Source organism: Sciurus vulgaris (genome assembly GCF_902686455.1).
Source record: "Sciurus vulgaris genome assembly, chromosome: 7".
Taxonomy (NCBI): Eukaryota; Metazoa; Chordata; class Mammalia; order Rodentia; family Sciuridae; genus Sciurus; species Sciurus vulgaris.
Window position 1 is genome coordinate 155,442,249 of NC_136467.1, and position 15,587 is coordinate 155,457,835.

Consider the following 15,587-nt stretch of genomic DNA (forward strand, 5'->3'; position numbering starts at 1 on the left):
GAATGTAGCCTGTGTTGTAGTTACCGAGGTGCGGTGAGGTCACCTGATCAGGAGATACTGCTGCTGAAAAGAAGTTTCCAAGAGTGGGCCCGCCATGCAGGACTGCAGGGAAGCGCGAGGTCTGTCCGTCCACAGGAGCAGCTGGGGGAACTCTGGGCAGGGCCTTCCGCTGTGGGCTCTGTGGGACGGTGTGGATGTGGCGGCCACCAGCTTTTGACTGGCTGATTTAAATAATGCCACTGGACTGGGGGTAGAGTGCTGTCCTGAGCTCTCTAGGGTCTGGCCCCCGGTTATCAGCGGAGGGGAAGCGTGGCCCAGTGAGAGCCACGCACGCTCATGGAGCTCGCAGGACATGCGGGCTCTCGTTTTTTTGCGTAGGAAAGACGCGTTCCTGGGAGAAAGACTTGTTCTGGGGAGAGGCTCTGCCCTGCAGACAGAAGAACAGCTGATCTCCTGTTAGTGGAGACCTGAAGCCGGACAGGCAGTGGAACCCACAGAGCCTACTGCCGTTCCTGGAGACAGGCCTTCCAGGTACCTTCCCAGCATGCTCTCACCTCTACCACCCATCCTCCAGCCAGGCCAGGGGTGGGAAAGGAGCTCAGCTTTCCTGGCTCCGTGGGTCCCCAGTGCCTGGGTGGTCTTTGTAGAGGAGCAGAGATTAGAAACCGCACCTACCTAAGAGGGCTTGGTTCTAAGGACAGTCCTATGGTCCAGGAGTGGCTGGCCCGAAGAGGACTGGGTTGGACGTGACCAAGCAGAGAAGGCAATGGACTAGTTTGCTGCCAGAGGCACCTCCACTCTGGGGGCCACTGCACCTGCCGCTCACCCAGAGCAGGCCTCGAAAACCACGCGGACCTCCATTCACTGGAGAAGCGTCTGTGGCATTAAGGAGCACGATGGAACGGCGAGGAGAGGGTTAAACCAGAGTCCTGGGAGCACGAGGCTGTTAGTTAGATCCACTCTTCCTGGACAGAGCAAGAGGAAGAAATTTCCGTCTTGAAAATCTAATTGTACTTAATTGAACACGAGTCTGAGGCTGGCTCTCCAACCACTCCCAAGAAACAGACATGCAAGGCTGGAGGTGAATGACAGCCCAGCCGGCAGGCGCCTGCCGTTAGCATTAGTGCACAAAGAGCCACAGTGGCAGCAACCCCCTCCGGCAAATGTGGACTTCTAGAAGATTCTCCAGCAGCATGCTGCTTTTGAAATTCCAGAGAGCAAGGCTGAGAGCTCACTGGGGCCTACACGTCCACTTTGATGGTGAATAAGTCCGTGTCCATTGCTACAGGACAGGATGCACTGTGGCTCAAGGAGAGGGATGAAGGGTCACATGGTCTTACCCGCTTCCCAGCGAGGTCCATGTAGCTCAAGAACCATGCCTGGTGCCTGAAGACCGGAGGGACTGTGTTCTCCAATCCCTGCGCTGAGCTCGGCAGTCCTGCCACGGGATCTGTGCCCCCGACAGCTGGCTCCGTGGAGTCTGGCTTTGGGGCACACTCCCCTTCTCTCCCTCACTCCTGAGAATACCGGAAACAAGGCAGGCGCTCCCTCCCGACTCTTTCTCACTTTGTTAGCCTGTTTGGCGTCTGCTCAGCACTGCCGAAGGGCAGATCTGGCGTGTCCCCAGAAGGCATGTTGAGGCTGGGACCCCAGCTTGGCCACACTGAGAAGTGGTGCGACCCTCGTGAGGCGGCGCTTGTGGGCGGCTTTAGGCCCTCGGGCGTGCCCTCTGCGGGGATGGGGAGCCTGGTCTCCTCCTTTTCTCACTGTTGCTCCCCACCACGAGGTGGACAGCCTGGTCCTCTATGTGCTCCCCACCATGATGTCCTGCCAGGCGCCCCAAAGCAACAGGGCCGACTGTCTGTGAACTGGAACCTCCAGCACTGGGAGCCGTGGTTTTCATTTGTAAGTTGGCTGTCACAGTAATGGTAGTCACCATGGTAATGGAAAGCCAGCTGGGGCACCTCTCATGTGTCCATCGGAAGGTGACCTGAGTGTCAGCCGGGTAAGACCAGCTCCCCATACTGTGGCTCACAGCTCTCGCTCCTGGAGCTAACCGCCTAAAAGAGGAGAGAGAAAATACACGAATGCATGACGGCCGTAAATGCGCTCCATGCGAGGGAAGAGAGGGCTAATCTGGATAGGAGGGGGCTTGCTGGTCCCCGCTATTGCCTATTAATTCGCGGCTCTTGGAATGGCAGGCCTGGCTGGCCCTTCCTGTGCTCACGCCTCTTCCCAGATGGCATGGAAGACCAGGGTCCTGCCCTTTTTGTTTAGCCCCTGGCATTTCCTGGCAAGGAGGAGGGTACAATTGGGAAGGATTCCCTGCCCTCTCCTAGAGAGCACACTGCTCCTCCATTAGCAGAGGCTGGGAAGTTAGGTTCTGGAAACATTCCAGAGCTCCCCGGAGCTTCTCCCCAGTGCCACTGCCACCTTGGCCACTCCACAGAGCTGGGCCGTGGTGTGTTCAGTGCCATTATCAGGTCCTTAGAGCGTCTGCTACAATGCCAAGCACAGACACTGGAGCCTCCCTCTCCCTGGAGGCCACCTGTCCAGTGTTACCGGAGACCTCTCCCCCCGGGGCTCAGCCTCGTGGTGACATTTCCACTGTGGCGAGAGTTGGTCGAGGGGCCTGGACCCATTTGACTTGAGTGTGGTATTCCGTTTCTTTCCATTGTGTCACACGTTTCCTTCCTGGGCCACCATGGCCTCAACTTGCAGGGTCCTCCATTGGCTGCCCTCAGTGTTGTTGATCGGCTCCCTGGTGTGTGCCAACATGGGGGTCTTAGTACTTGTGTTTCTGCCATTTGCAAATCTTTCCAAACACACTCTTATCCTCAGTTCTTATGGGAAGAAGCAGAATTGTGGGGGCTTCTGAAAGGCCTCCAGAAAGATGGAGAAAGCATAACAGGGGCAGGAAACCTCTGAGCTCTGCCTGTATATCAGGCACTTGACACACCTTCTCACTGATTCAATCCCCAGAGCCACCTGTGAAGTAGGTAGTATTATCATTCCCATTTTAAAATAAGAAACTTAGGACCCAGAGAAGTTGAATAATTTGTCCAGGGTCACCCAGCTCATGGCCCAGGCCATCTATCACCAGAACCACTCATGAGCACCATACTCTATCAGCCAGTCTCCTGATTCCCAGTCCAGAGCTCTGGGGAGCAAGGGATGCAGCTGCCAGATGGATGGAGAAAAGCCCAGGCAGTGAGTCAAGCTTTACCCTGTTGCTCACATTTATCAAGGGCAACCTGTCTCCTGCCAGCGAAAAAGCTCTTTCCTATCAGGGGTCCCTGCACTGACCACACTCCAGGTGAGCAGAGCTGGGCTCCTCCAGTATCCCCTCTGCAGCCAGATCACACTGTGGAGGGTCGTCGTAACAGGAGGTCCCATTCAGAGGGAGTCTGCTTCCTTACCATCAGGAGTCCCAGGGGGCCAGAGAAGCCACGCTGGAAAGAGCTCGGATTGCAGCTTTAATATCAGTCCCTTGCAGAGAAGGGGCTTGGATTAGCTGGAAGCCCCTCGCAGGAGAAGATATGGAATTGCTTGGCCCATTGAATGTGCGTGGGTGGCAACCAGAGGAGCCAGCACTCCCCCGACCCCAGCCCAGAGGCTGGGCATCATCTCCTTTGTGGCCAAGTCTGGAGACCCAGGGGATGCCACGGCTGCTAAGCTGAGGCTGCTCCTGAAAGTGCTTTCTGCAGCCTCCTAGAGAGAGGGTCCCGAACACCTACCTTCTCCTCAGTGATGATGATTAGGAGCTCAGTGCAGGGAATTCCTGACTTTTCAGATATGCACGTGATGGTGCTCCTATGAGCAGGGAGCAGGGGAGAGAAGGGGACGTGCATGCTACAGAGCCCTTCGGAAACACGGCACCTGTCCCTTCACTGGCTCCAGGGCTGTGCCAGCTGGTCGAGGAGCTTGGAAGAAGTGACTTGGCTTTTCTTCCACAATGTGGGAGGCATCCAGTGTGAAGCTGGGCATCAGGGTAGCTCTGGTGACCAAGGGCTCTGCCACCTGCCCTCAGCATGGTCTGTGTTCTGGACTCTGGAAGTGGTAGTACAGAGTGGCTGGTATCTGCTGGGAAGAGCCACTGAGTGCTGAGTCTTCTCCCTGCTGGTGAGGCAGCTGTCATGAGCCAGGATGTGAGCAGGAGGACACAGGTAAGGGCAGGGTGCTGGCAGGGAGCAGAGACACTGAGCCGCTGGCCTGGGACCGTGGACTGCCCCTGACCCACAAGCGCGAAGAAGGCATGAGCGAGAGGGTGGGATGTGCACGCCAGGTGGCTGCTGGAGTTGCAAGAGTTATTTAAGTCCACAGATGATGCCATGGTTTCCTGGAGGAAGCTCCAGGACCATGTAGGAGTTTAACCCCCAAAGTTTCAGTGGCATTGAGATGGTGGGAACTTACGACTGCCTGTTTTGAGGTGGCTCTCTGGGAGGTGAGTAATTAGATAAGGGTTCTAGAGCCCCAGTGGCTGAATCCAGTGGATCTATAAGGAAAGCAAGACAGTTAACTTTTCACATTGATTACTTCTGTGCTAAGGCATGAGAGTTAAATCTGGAAAGAAGATGCAAATGACTGAGAGGGGCCAGGCTGTAAAAAAGAAACTTAAGTTGTCCTTGGGAAGAAAGTATCAGAACTTTAAGATGATGGACCAGCAGATGTGGGAAGCCCAAATTCTCATACTACCACTCAACACCAATCCAGGAACCAGAAAGGGCTGTCCCATCCACGTGTGTGTAGGAGAAAAAGACCTTCTGTTCTGACTACAGATTTGTCCCCCACACAGCTGCCTCCACAGACAAGGAGGCAGGTGTGGGCTCCCATGAAGATGAACTCACAGACAAAAATTACAAAGCAATCTGAAGTAGAGAAAGTACTACAGCCCCAGGGACAGTAAAGCAGTCTGAAGGGAACTTAATAAGGATGTCAGAAATAGTAAATACTAAACAAGAAAAAGAATCCACAAGACAAAGCCAGGAATTCATTGGAAAAGAACAGGTCTTTTGTTGAAAGTCAGAAAGATCATGGTGGTGGATGAAAGGTGGCTGAAAACTCTTCATGATGCCTGGCTTTGAAAGGCAGTCTGGTTTGGCCTTGCAACCTGTTCTGGCAAAAGTGACTGCAATGCTGTGTGACTTATGAGGCTGGGCCTTAAGGCATTTTCAGCTTCCGTGTGTTCTCTTAGAATGCTTCCTTTTGGGATTGTTCAAAAACAAAATGTTCAAAGGCACAGCAAGCAAGGCTAGGTCAATAAGTAGCAGAACCAAGATGATGGAATTCTGCCATGAGTGAAAGAGATGGGGCTTAACGCCACGTACCGCGTGGGCAGGTGAGATTCACTCAGGAGCAGAACCATGTCCAGGGATGGAAAACTACCAACAGGAAACATCAGAGGTCAGGGGGATTCTGGCTAAACTGGTCTAATGAGCTTTCTGCCCAGAGCAGGCACAGCTGACCAGACCTCACCTGGGGAATTGTGGGGAGATGACCTCAATCAGACGTCTGGGGCAGTGAAAGATCCGGAGGGGGCGGGGCTCTTGCTAAACTGACAGCAATGTTTCTTTTAAAACTGGATTTTATAAGAAGCACACAAATGGAATCAGGAGAAGGATTCAGGAGTCTGACTTAAATTGGTCAAGCAAAGATTCTGAGTCCAGCTAATGCGTATGAGAAACCCAAGGGAGCCGGTGGAGAGGCTAAGGCATCATGGCAGAGAGCCCGATCTGCCAGTAGCAGCTGCCAGCCAGGTGAGGGAGGTCATTTCTTCAAACCCAAAGAAAGGCTGCCAAAAGGAACTGTGATGAGCCTTCCCTGCTGAGCCCAGGTCAGACTGAGGACTGTGAGCAAGTGAGAGCCTTTCTCTAAACCACCCAGCAGCAGATGACTACAAAGTCATAAAGACCATCAGTTCAGACGCATGCCTGGATCACACAGGAGTGCGGTTTGGATGGGAAAATGGACACAGTCCATTACAATGTTTCTCTTGGGTGAGTTCCTAGGCAGACACCTGAAAGGCCTTGAGGCAGGGAGTGTGAGGGAGGGAGACAGCAGGGAGCAGGGCACACAGTGCTAGGGGAAATCTAGCATACGAAGACACAGCTGAGAATAACTGCCCAGTCATCCTGTAAGGGAGGAAAGGGTTTCTCTGGTCACCGTTTTATAACAGGAAGACTTATCATTATTGAAGCAATTAACTTGAATCTGACACTTCATTACTTGAAACTTCATATATACTACATGTTATTCATAGGGAAAAATCATTCAATATATATGCCAATGAATCATGAGAATCGGTGCCACTGAGTCATGGCAGAGAAGCCACTAAGGCACGAGTCCTGCACCCTACCTCTGCTTCTCCCAGCTACTGCTCCTTGAGACCCCAGCTCCTGGGCCACAGAGCTCAAGTTATCTATTTCCGGTTTGGTGCCAACTATCTGCTGCCATTGACTGTCCCAGACTGTCTGGTACAAAGTGGGAAAAGCAGCAAACATCTAGGAAACTGATTCAACTGACTTTGTGCACGAATGACATGTACGTTTCCAGAGTCCTTGGCTAGGAATAAACTGGCCATTTGAAACTGCTCAATAAACCCAAAGCATTTGTGAGGAAGGGTTAAGACCACACCCTCATGTCCCCCTTCTGTCCTTTCAGACCTGAGAAGCAGTAAATACTAACAGGACAGAGTTCATGTTGGCAATTGCTGGCTTCTTTAAAGAAGAAAAAAAAAAAAAAAAAGTCAACTTTTTATTAGGTGTACTGAGGTATGGTTTACATAACGTTCACTCATTTTAAGTATCTCACTTGATGTAAATTTATGTAAATTTACATACTCAATAATTTTCAGTAAATTTATATAATTGTGCAAGTACCACCACAATCAACTTTTCACACTTACATCACTCCAAAAACTTTCCCTACACCGGCTTTTGGTCAAACTCTGCTCCTTTCCTGGCCCCAGACAAACACTGCTCTGCTTTCTGTCTGTAGTTTTGCTTTTCTAGAAAAGTCTTGTAAATGTAGTTGGGACGACAGGCATCATCTACCTTCTAGGAGAAACCTTTTTTCTTTTATGTTCTTGTGCTTCATCTTGTCGTTTTGGTCAGCAGACGCTGGGAACTTGGTCATGGGAAGGCACATGGAAGCTGGGATCAGAGTATGACTGTCATTGGCTGCCACTCCCTGCAGATCTTGAGCAGGGCATAGTGCCCATTCACCACACCAGCACTGGGATCAGTGCTTGCTTTCTGCCTCACAGGTACAGCTCAAATTCAGAGTTCTAGGGTGCCTTACCAGTGGCCAAGGTAAAGTCACTGTCCAGCACCCACAGATGCCCTCCCTCCCAGCAAACGCAGCCTCCCTGCCAGGACCCCTTAACACTTTTCCATAGTAGGAAGCAGAGCTTGGTACAAGAGCTTTGACACCCCACCCCGCAGGTGGCTAATGTCCCTTCTGATTGCTCAGTGCCTGCACCACACCCAGGGTAAGTTACCAGGAATGGGACCTGTTTGCAGCAGGTGGGGAGGGTGGAATGAGAATTTGCTGTTGAGATTTTGAAAGAGAAGGGGCTATTATGAGACTAGAACCAATCTGTGGAAAAGTATTAGGGAAAAGCAAAGATCCTAATTTAGGCATAGAAATAGTCTGCGGTGACTTGGTGGGTTACCAAGAATCAGAGACCAAAGGGAATAACCAATCATAGGCTCTTTAAGAACTCTGTTATGTGGCAGAGCATTTACTAAGAGTAACAGTAGCTTAACTGGGCGGGCTGGCCAGGGACCCACGAGGCTTCACCTGGACTCTGTAGCATGGCTTGAAATTCAGAGCATGGCAGGAAATGCTTAGCCTGTCTGGCTGCAGGAAATCTGGACTACCTGGTGGGGTTATGCCAAGTGATACCCAAAACTGGCTCAGCCTGCCTACTGAGGATGAGCTGGGGTCATGAGAACAGGGGCACAGCATTAGACCCTAATTGCTGGGAGCCCAGCAGGGTAGCTTGGGTAGCTTGACACAATCAAGGAGGTAGGTGTATCTGATGGAAGAAAGAAGAGCAAGGTCATGGTTGCGCTGCTCAGGAAGGAGCTCTGTGGCTGGAGCAAGGGTAGCCTTGATTCTACGCTGCTTTGCTACCATCAGGGCTTCCCCGAGATTGGGGCAGCAGGGTAGGGGCTTCACGCCTGGGAATTTCAAGATGTCAAGCAGGGCCGGTTTGGGGTTGGGGGAAGGCTCCTGCGGGCAGAGGGGGCAGACGTAGCAGCAAGTGCTTGTATTTCCTTCTCAGATCTCCAGAAGTTGCTGAAGCATGAAGGAAACTAGTTCGCCACCACTGTGTATTTAAAGCTTGTGCTGCAGGAGAGCTGCCTTAACACCTGGAGGAGGTCCTAAACAGTTTTGGAGCCTAAAAGTCCACAAATTAGATACCCTATCAGCTTGAAAGGAGCCTCTTAAAACTTGTAGATGATTATTACCTTATCACACTGTCTTTTATAAGAATACCACTCCTATGAAACTTAATTAGGACCCCACACTAAATGTTTGTTGCCATCTATTTGAATTTTTGCTTTACTGCTTCCCTGCAGCTCCCCTCTCAAGATACAGGTAGGGACACCAAATTTTCCAAGTCACATTCAATCTCCATCAGACTAGGGATGCTGAGTGGGCTAGGGTATGGGACAACAGCAACATCCTTCGCCCATGCTGAAGGAACGGACACTGAAAGGTAGTGTTGGGGTCTTAAGCCCCCTCGCCCTTCTCGACCAGTGACAAGGGAAGGGGACACTCCCCAACAAGGTCAGACCGGGATAGGTAAGGCTGACTGACCGCCCGCTCCCAGCCCTCCGTGCGGAGGACAATCAGACACGTCAGAGAGACCAGTCACAGCAGGAACTCGTTTATTGAGGAAGTCACACAGCTTTTATGTAGGGTGGGGTCTAGGCGGGAACCAATCAGCTTAAAGGTCAGCAAGGCATGGGGGGGTTCACGCAGGTGAGAGTCCCATAGGACTATATGGCAAGCACGAGCTGATCACGTCCACAGAAGTTAACCAATCCCTGACGGCGGCCCGGTTTATCGTCATTAACCTTTGAAACCGCCTTTGAGGCCTTGATCTTGCTCACTCGCCAGGGAGTAAGGAGTCAGCCTGAGTTAGTTAACATGTCATTAGTCCCAACACATCCCCCTTTTTTGTTTTATATTAAGGGTGTGTCTGTCTTAGGTTGCCCCTGGAAGGGTCTATCCGTCATGGACCATCACCCTAGCAGTTTGGGGGTCCGCCTTACTCAAAGGTGTGCCTGTCTTAGGTTGTGCACGGCAGAGCAACATCCTTACCCGTCATTGGACAATGAGGCTCTAGCCCTCATTTCCTGTCTTAGGTCGGTATGAGCTCCCCATGAATCTTACCCGTCTTTGACTACCACCTTAGCACTTCAGGCGGGCCCCTCAGGAGGAGCAGGGCTTAAGGGAGAGACACTTAGACCCCAGTGTCCTGATACGAGTGATCCATGATCCTATAGGGCTCCCAATCATCATTATGAAGGGTGGTATAATGCTGTGGGACCACCATGAGCTGCACAGACTTAGCCTGGCTTTTCAGTAAATGGATAAGTCTATTGACTTATGCAAGGCCCAAAGGTGAGCACAAGGATAGCACTTCCATAAGCGGGAGGAGGTAGGGGAGCCACCCATGTAACCCAGTCCAGAGGAAATTAGAGTGGAGCTCGTTCTTACAGTGTTCCAATCTTCCTGTAGGCTTTTGATTGTATCTTGTACAATGCCAGAGCGGTTGGTGTAGAAACAGCACTCTTCACCAAGGAACAGGCAAAGCCTTCCTTCCTTCGCCGTTAGCAGATCCAAACCACGGCGATTTTGCAGGACAACAGCGGCCAAGGAATCAAGTTGAGCCTGTAGATCTAAGATGGTAGAGCTGCAAAGTGCAATGTTAGGAGCTCTGTGTCGCTCTCAAGGAAGTCCACTGTCCGAAGTCATGAGGTCAGAGACCCCAGTCTCAATCACTGTTGTCCCATTTTTGCTACTGCGCATTACACTCTTTCTTAAATGTCATTTTAAGAAGTTTACATATATTGAATCCTGAGTCTCTATGAACATTAGTTAACACAATTTAACATTGTATCTAAACATGAATTAAGGAAATGCTGAGAGAGCTTTTAACTTTCCTTTTGTGTGGCAAAGTGACAAAATGTTTTTATGTTTAACCTTTAAACAAATCAGGCTCTAACCTTTAGAAATACATTTACACTTAAAATTTTCTCAGTGTAAAAAGTAACAAATTTTACATATACCCTATTGATAACAGGTCCTATAATAGAACATTAAATGATAGAAATAAATCCCCAATAAAATTTACTCTTTATAAGTTTAAGATTACCATTACAGACAAGTTTAATCTGGAGAATAGGAGAGCTTGATAAATTCCCTGCTTTAAAAACTTGTATACCTGGAAAATATGAACACATTTTAATATACAACTAGTGACCATTTCACAATTACCTTGACACTTTTATCTTACCAAATTTAGTTTTTAAAGAAAAATTTAGACTCTGTAACATAGTACAATAATCTAACAGTCGTTTAACCATAATTGTATAAACCCCAATTTTTAAGACTAATTGTTCTAAAGAATAAAACTTAATAGACACAAAGTTAAGAGTAAATTAGTGTTTCTAAGAAATCCTTGTCATTTTATCGTATAGATTAAACTTTGGTTTATATCAGAACATTAGTATTTCACCTTAGGAAAAAACCTTAAATACCTTTAACTGTGTCACATACATACAACCAACTTAGTTACATGCAAACTTATTGAAACCTGCCCTTTACAGACTTCCTTAGCACTTATTTAGACCCTCATGTATTTTATCACATAAGCACTTTTTTACCCAGAAACATTTTGTTTTTCACTAAATATATTTCCATATCTAGAACCTTTTATTTTTTCTTTCCTATCTGTTGACCTTTTTGTTCACATTCTGAAACAACTCTTATGAAATTTCTTAATTTATATAAATTACTCCATTTTAATAAGATTAAATATTTTGTTATTTATAGTACCCTAATTGAAACACAGTTGAAACTTTTAGAACCCTTTGTATATAGAATTGTACCTGTTAGGACATAACTCTTGGTAACCTTGTTTTTAGTTTAGTGATGACACAAAACAACTTTCTCTACAAACACATTTGAGTAATCCCATGCATGTTAACTCTAATTCACTTATTTTGTAAAAACCAAGATATCAGACAAGTGTCCTGAACAGTATTTGTCAGCTTTTTCTTGTTGGAGGAAAGTCCTAGAAAAATTGATGTTAGACATTTTATAAACATCAACATTTTATTAGTTCGACCACCTAGAGACTTGTGAGTTAATTTTAAAGACATTTTACTTCTATTAGTTTACCCAATTTAAATTGAACCCTTTTAAATCACGTGAATTAAAAGTATTTGGATCCATTTTTAAATTTTAATTTTAGGAGCGCTCAGTTTTGATACAGACAAAACATGACATCAGACAGCACAACATACACATAACACAGAATCAAAGGCCTTGAAACTTTATAGGTGAATCTCCATTGCAATGTAACAGATGTTCAAAACTCTAGTTGAACTAAAAAAAAATAGAACTGATCAAAAAGTCATGAGGTCAAAAAAAATGTAGAATTCAAAAAAAACAAGAGTCCTGGAAAAATGATACGGCCGTTAAGTACTTTAGTAAAGCACCATAACATTTACTTTTGCTGGAGTTCAGGTAAGGCTCTTTTTGCTCTTTTTATTTCTTTTTTGGATTTGAGACCGGTCTCCTACTACTCATTCTGGCTTCCTTCATTTACATTTCAATGTAAGCCTTGACTGAGATTTGGATCTGAAAGGGGCTAAAATGTTCTAGCAGAAACTTGATGCCTAGGGCATTTTAACCCTTATTCCTGATTAGTAATCAATTCAGGTTTGGACGTAGAAAATTGTGAAACAATTATCTCCCAATACTTGTGGGGACTGGGGCTACTATATCATACTCCTTACTAGGACATGCCACTGATGGTTGGGCTGGTTACTCCCTCCACACCGGTATATATGGGACCTCGTGGCCTGGGGAATGGAAGCAGAAACAGCTGAGTGGAAGTTGGAGGAGGAGGAGGGATTTTAGAATACTTGCAGTAAACATACCTCAAGAGGGTGTGCTCTTGGGTGAATTATATTGTCCTGGTTGATGGTATTTGAGGTTCCTGGCGGGCACCCAGATAGGGTTTGGTTCTCCAATTGGGAACACACATCCAAAACCTCTGCCAGCACTTATTAGTGGATCAGGACCACGCCAGCATCCAGTTAATGGATCTTTCCATTCAACTTCAACTTTCAGGTAAGGCACCTGATTGGCCCAGTGTTGTTGGAAGGCAGTTAAAGGCTGATTTTTTGACCTAAGGTTAGTTGTTCTTGTACAATATTTCTTAAATGTTGAAGCTTATTTTGGGGTAATGGGCACTGTTCCACCCATATTGGGGGACCTGGGAGCCACTGGGTGGCTGGCGTCATTGGAACAGTGGCCCTTAGGATTGGGGGTGTGGCCTTACCCGGGGAGCTGGGACCTTCTGCCTAGATGCCTCAAAAAGAGGGTCTCCTCTGTAATTGCTAAAAGGGCCAGATAGATTAAATTGTTGTTCATATTCCTCTTGCTCAAGGAGGTCATCATACACTGCCTTGTGATCAGTTGTTATATAGACCTCTGCTTCCCCTAAGATACCCTGTCCTAGTAAATTTGCAGTAAGACCTGAGGCCACGAGGGGGTGCACGTCTCCCTGGGCACCGTCCACATCCCGCCATTTGAGCCAATCTTTGGTCTCTTCTGATTTAGTATTACCTCCCACCCCAAGCAACGGGGGCCAGGAATCAACCTCCATTGAGGTGGAACTTCCTCCTTTCTTAACACAGTCCTATCTGCTCCAGTGTCGATGAGACAGCGGAATTTCTTTCCTGCTATAAAAATGTCCATATTTGGCCTGACCCCGGGGACAATGGGAACAGTCCAATGTGCCTTAGGGGGGCTATTGGGGTAGAAACCTCCTTTGTGTGACGGGGCTGGAGGGTGCCCCCTGATTAAAGTTTTCCCCTCAATGTCGAATTTAGATTTGCAATCCTTCTGCCAATGGAATCCCTTTCTGCATCTTGGGCAAGGCGTTTTTGGGGTGGCCAGCCTTTGAGCTGAACTGCCGGACTTTGAGCTGAACCCCTAGAGCATCCGGGCAGAGCCTCAGAATACACCCGACCAGTGGGGCAATCCCTCTTGGAGTGGCCTGGTTGCCCTTAGCCCCGACTGGTGACAAGGCTCCCGTGAGAGCCTCAGCAAGTGAGGCAGTTTGGGCCTGTAGGGCTGCAACCAAGGATTGAGACTGATGTGCTTGCATGCCAATATCTTTGGTAGCCACTATCCACCTTCCCATGGAGGGATCTTTCATCCCTGCACAGGCCAATTTGTGATTGGTAGTCATTCCTTCCCAAACTAACATTTTAACAAATTGATCTCTTAGGGGCCCTGGAGTAAATTTTCTCTGAAGGCTTCTTTCTACCCTTTCAATGAAGGTTGCTAGGTCCTCAGTTGCCTTCTGGGTAATTCCTGCCATGGGGGGTTCTGAGGGGCCCTCCTCTAGCTTTTTCCATGCCGCCAACCCTAGGGCTCTTACTTGTTCTTGATATGGGGCTGGGATGGCAGCCTGTAAGAGGCGAGTAGAGAATTGGTCACTGGACCCCGAGAGCATCCCATAAGTAACCGGGATGGGAGGGTTAGCGGCCTGGTTCTGTTCAGCCTGAGCATGACATTCTTCATTAAAAAAGGCACACCACTTTAAAGGACAGCTTTAGTTAGGTTCTTCTAATCCTGAGTGGTGTACTGCTGGTGGGCGAAGCCCTGAAGGATGGTTTCAGCCCAAGGGGAATTGGGCCCATCCTCTGAAACAGCTTTCTTTAGTTCCTTTAAATCTTGTGCCTCCCATGGGTACCATATAGCAGGCTGGTTACCCCCGGATTAGCATTTACCGGGAAGGCCATACAGGGAGGGGGGAGGGTAGAGTCAGTGCGTTCTCCCCCAGTATCATAAAATGGCTGCCGGGAAGATTTCCCGCCATCCGGAAGGAGGAGAGTGAGGGCTTTCATTGGAGTCTGATGTGGCCCCAGAATACAAGATGGCAGCAATGAGCCTCCCTGGGGCAGCAGTGGGCCCTCCCTATGTGTAGAGGCTGGCTGCCCTTGTGGTTCCTCAACCTTGGGAGGAGCGGATGGAGATGGATTGGGCTCCTCATTAAAGGTCTCCCAACGTTGTTTACTATGTGGCAAGTTTCTGGAAGGAGATGCAATGGGAGGAGCCGGCGGTTCTTTAGGTGGTGGCTCTTTGGGGAGAAACTTGGAGCCCCCTTTGGGAGGTCCTGGAGAGAAGCAGGCCTTAAGGGCGGATAATGTAGGGCAGACTCCCAATGGGGGACCCTCCCCTAAATTGATTTCCCTCTTCTTAACAAGTTGTTCTACACGATCCCATGTGGACCAGTCAAAAAGATGAGCGGCGGGAAGCCAAGAGGCCACCTGAGTAATGGTGTCCCAGGCTTTTTCCACCTGTGTATCATACCACTCAAGGCCCCTACTCTTCAGCATGAGTCTAAGAGCTGAGAGCGCAGCGTCACCATGTGTGGTGTGTGTTTGCCGCATCTTTTCGGGGATGCCTTACGTCGGAACTCGCTTGGCCTGATCTGCCGGTACTTTCGGTTTCGAAACTGCCTCTTCGCTTTGGCTGCGGTTCAGCCTTGAGGGGCCCCACGTTGGGCGCCAGATGTTGGGGTCTTAAGCCCCCTCCCCCTTCTCAACCAGCAACAAGGGAAGGGGACACTCCCCAACAAGGTCAGACCAGGATAGGTAAGGCCGACTGACTGCCCGCTCCCAGCTCTCCGTGGGGAGGACAATCAGACACGTCAGGGAGACCCATCACAGCAGGAACTCGTTTATTGAGGAAATCACACAGCTTTTTTGTAGGGTGGGGGCTAGGCGGGAACCAATCAGCTTAAAGGTCAGCAAGGCACAGGGTTCATGCAGGCGAGAGGCCCATAGGACTATATGGCAAGCACGAGCTGATCACGTCCACAGAAGTTAACCAATCCCTGACGGTGGTCTGATTCATCGTCATTAACTGTTGAAGCCGCCTTTGAGGCCTTGATCTTGGTCACTCGCCAGGGAGTAAGGAGTCAGCCTGAGTTAGTTAACGAGTCATTAGTCCCGTCATCAGTCCCAACAAGGTAGGCCGTATTTGGGAGAACAAAATGCCATTCAGCAGCGCCAGGCCAGGTGAGTACACCTGAATCGGGAAATCAAAGCAGTAACAAAACACACCACTCATTTCGCTACTATGTTCTCCAGCACTTGCTAGTTTCTCTACTTCTAGAGCGCTACTTAAGACAACCCACGGTTAGCTCATTAAGGGAGTATCTTGACCACTAAGAGCTGATAGCACTTCTGGTAGTTTGCTACAATGGCTGAAGCTCCTTTGCCTTCTTGTCAATGAATGTTACAGTTTTCAAAGCGTGCTGCAGCTCT

General features: G+C 48.9%; 1 protein-coding gene across 1 annotated transcript in view; it reads left to right on the forward strand.

Moving 5' to 3' along the window:
- Window positions 1-253: 253 nt before the first annotated feature.
- Window positions 254-15,587, forward strand: part of SCGN (secretagogin, EF-hand calcium binding protein) — a 55,259-nt gene continuing 39,925 nt past the window's right edge. Inside the window, exon 1 of the mRNA XM_079148819.1 lies at window positions 254-531. The gene's annotated coding sequence lies outside the window, so the exon portion shown is untranslated. The remainder of the gene's footprint in view (window positions 532-15,587) is intronic.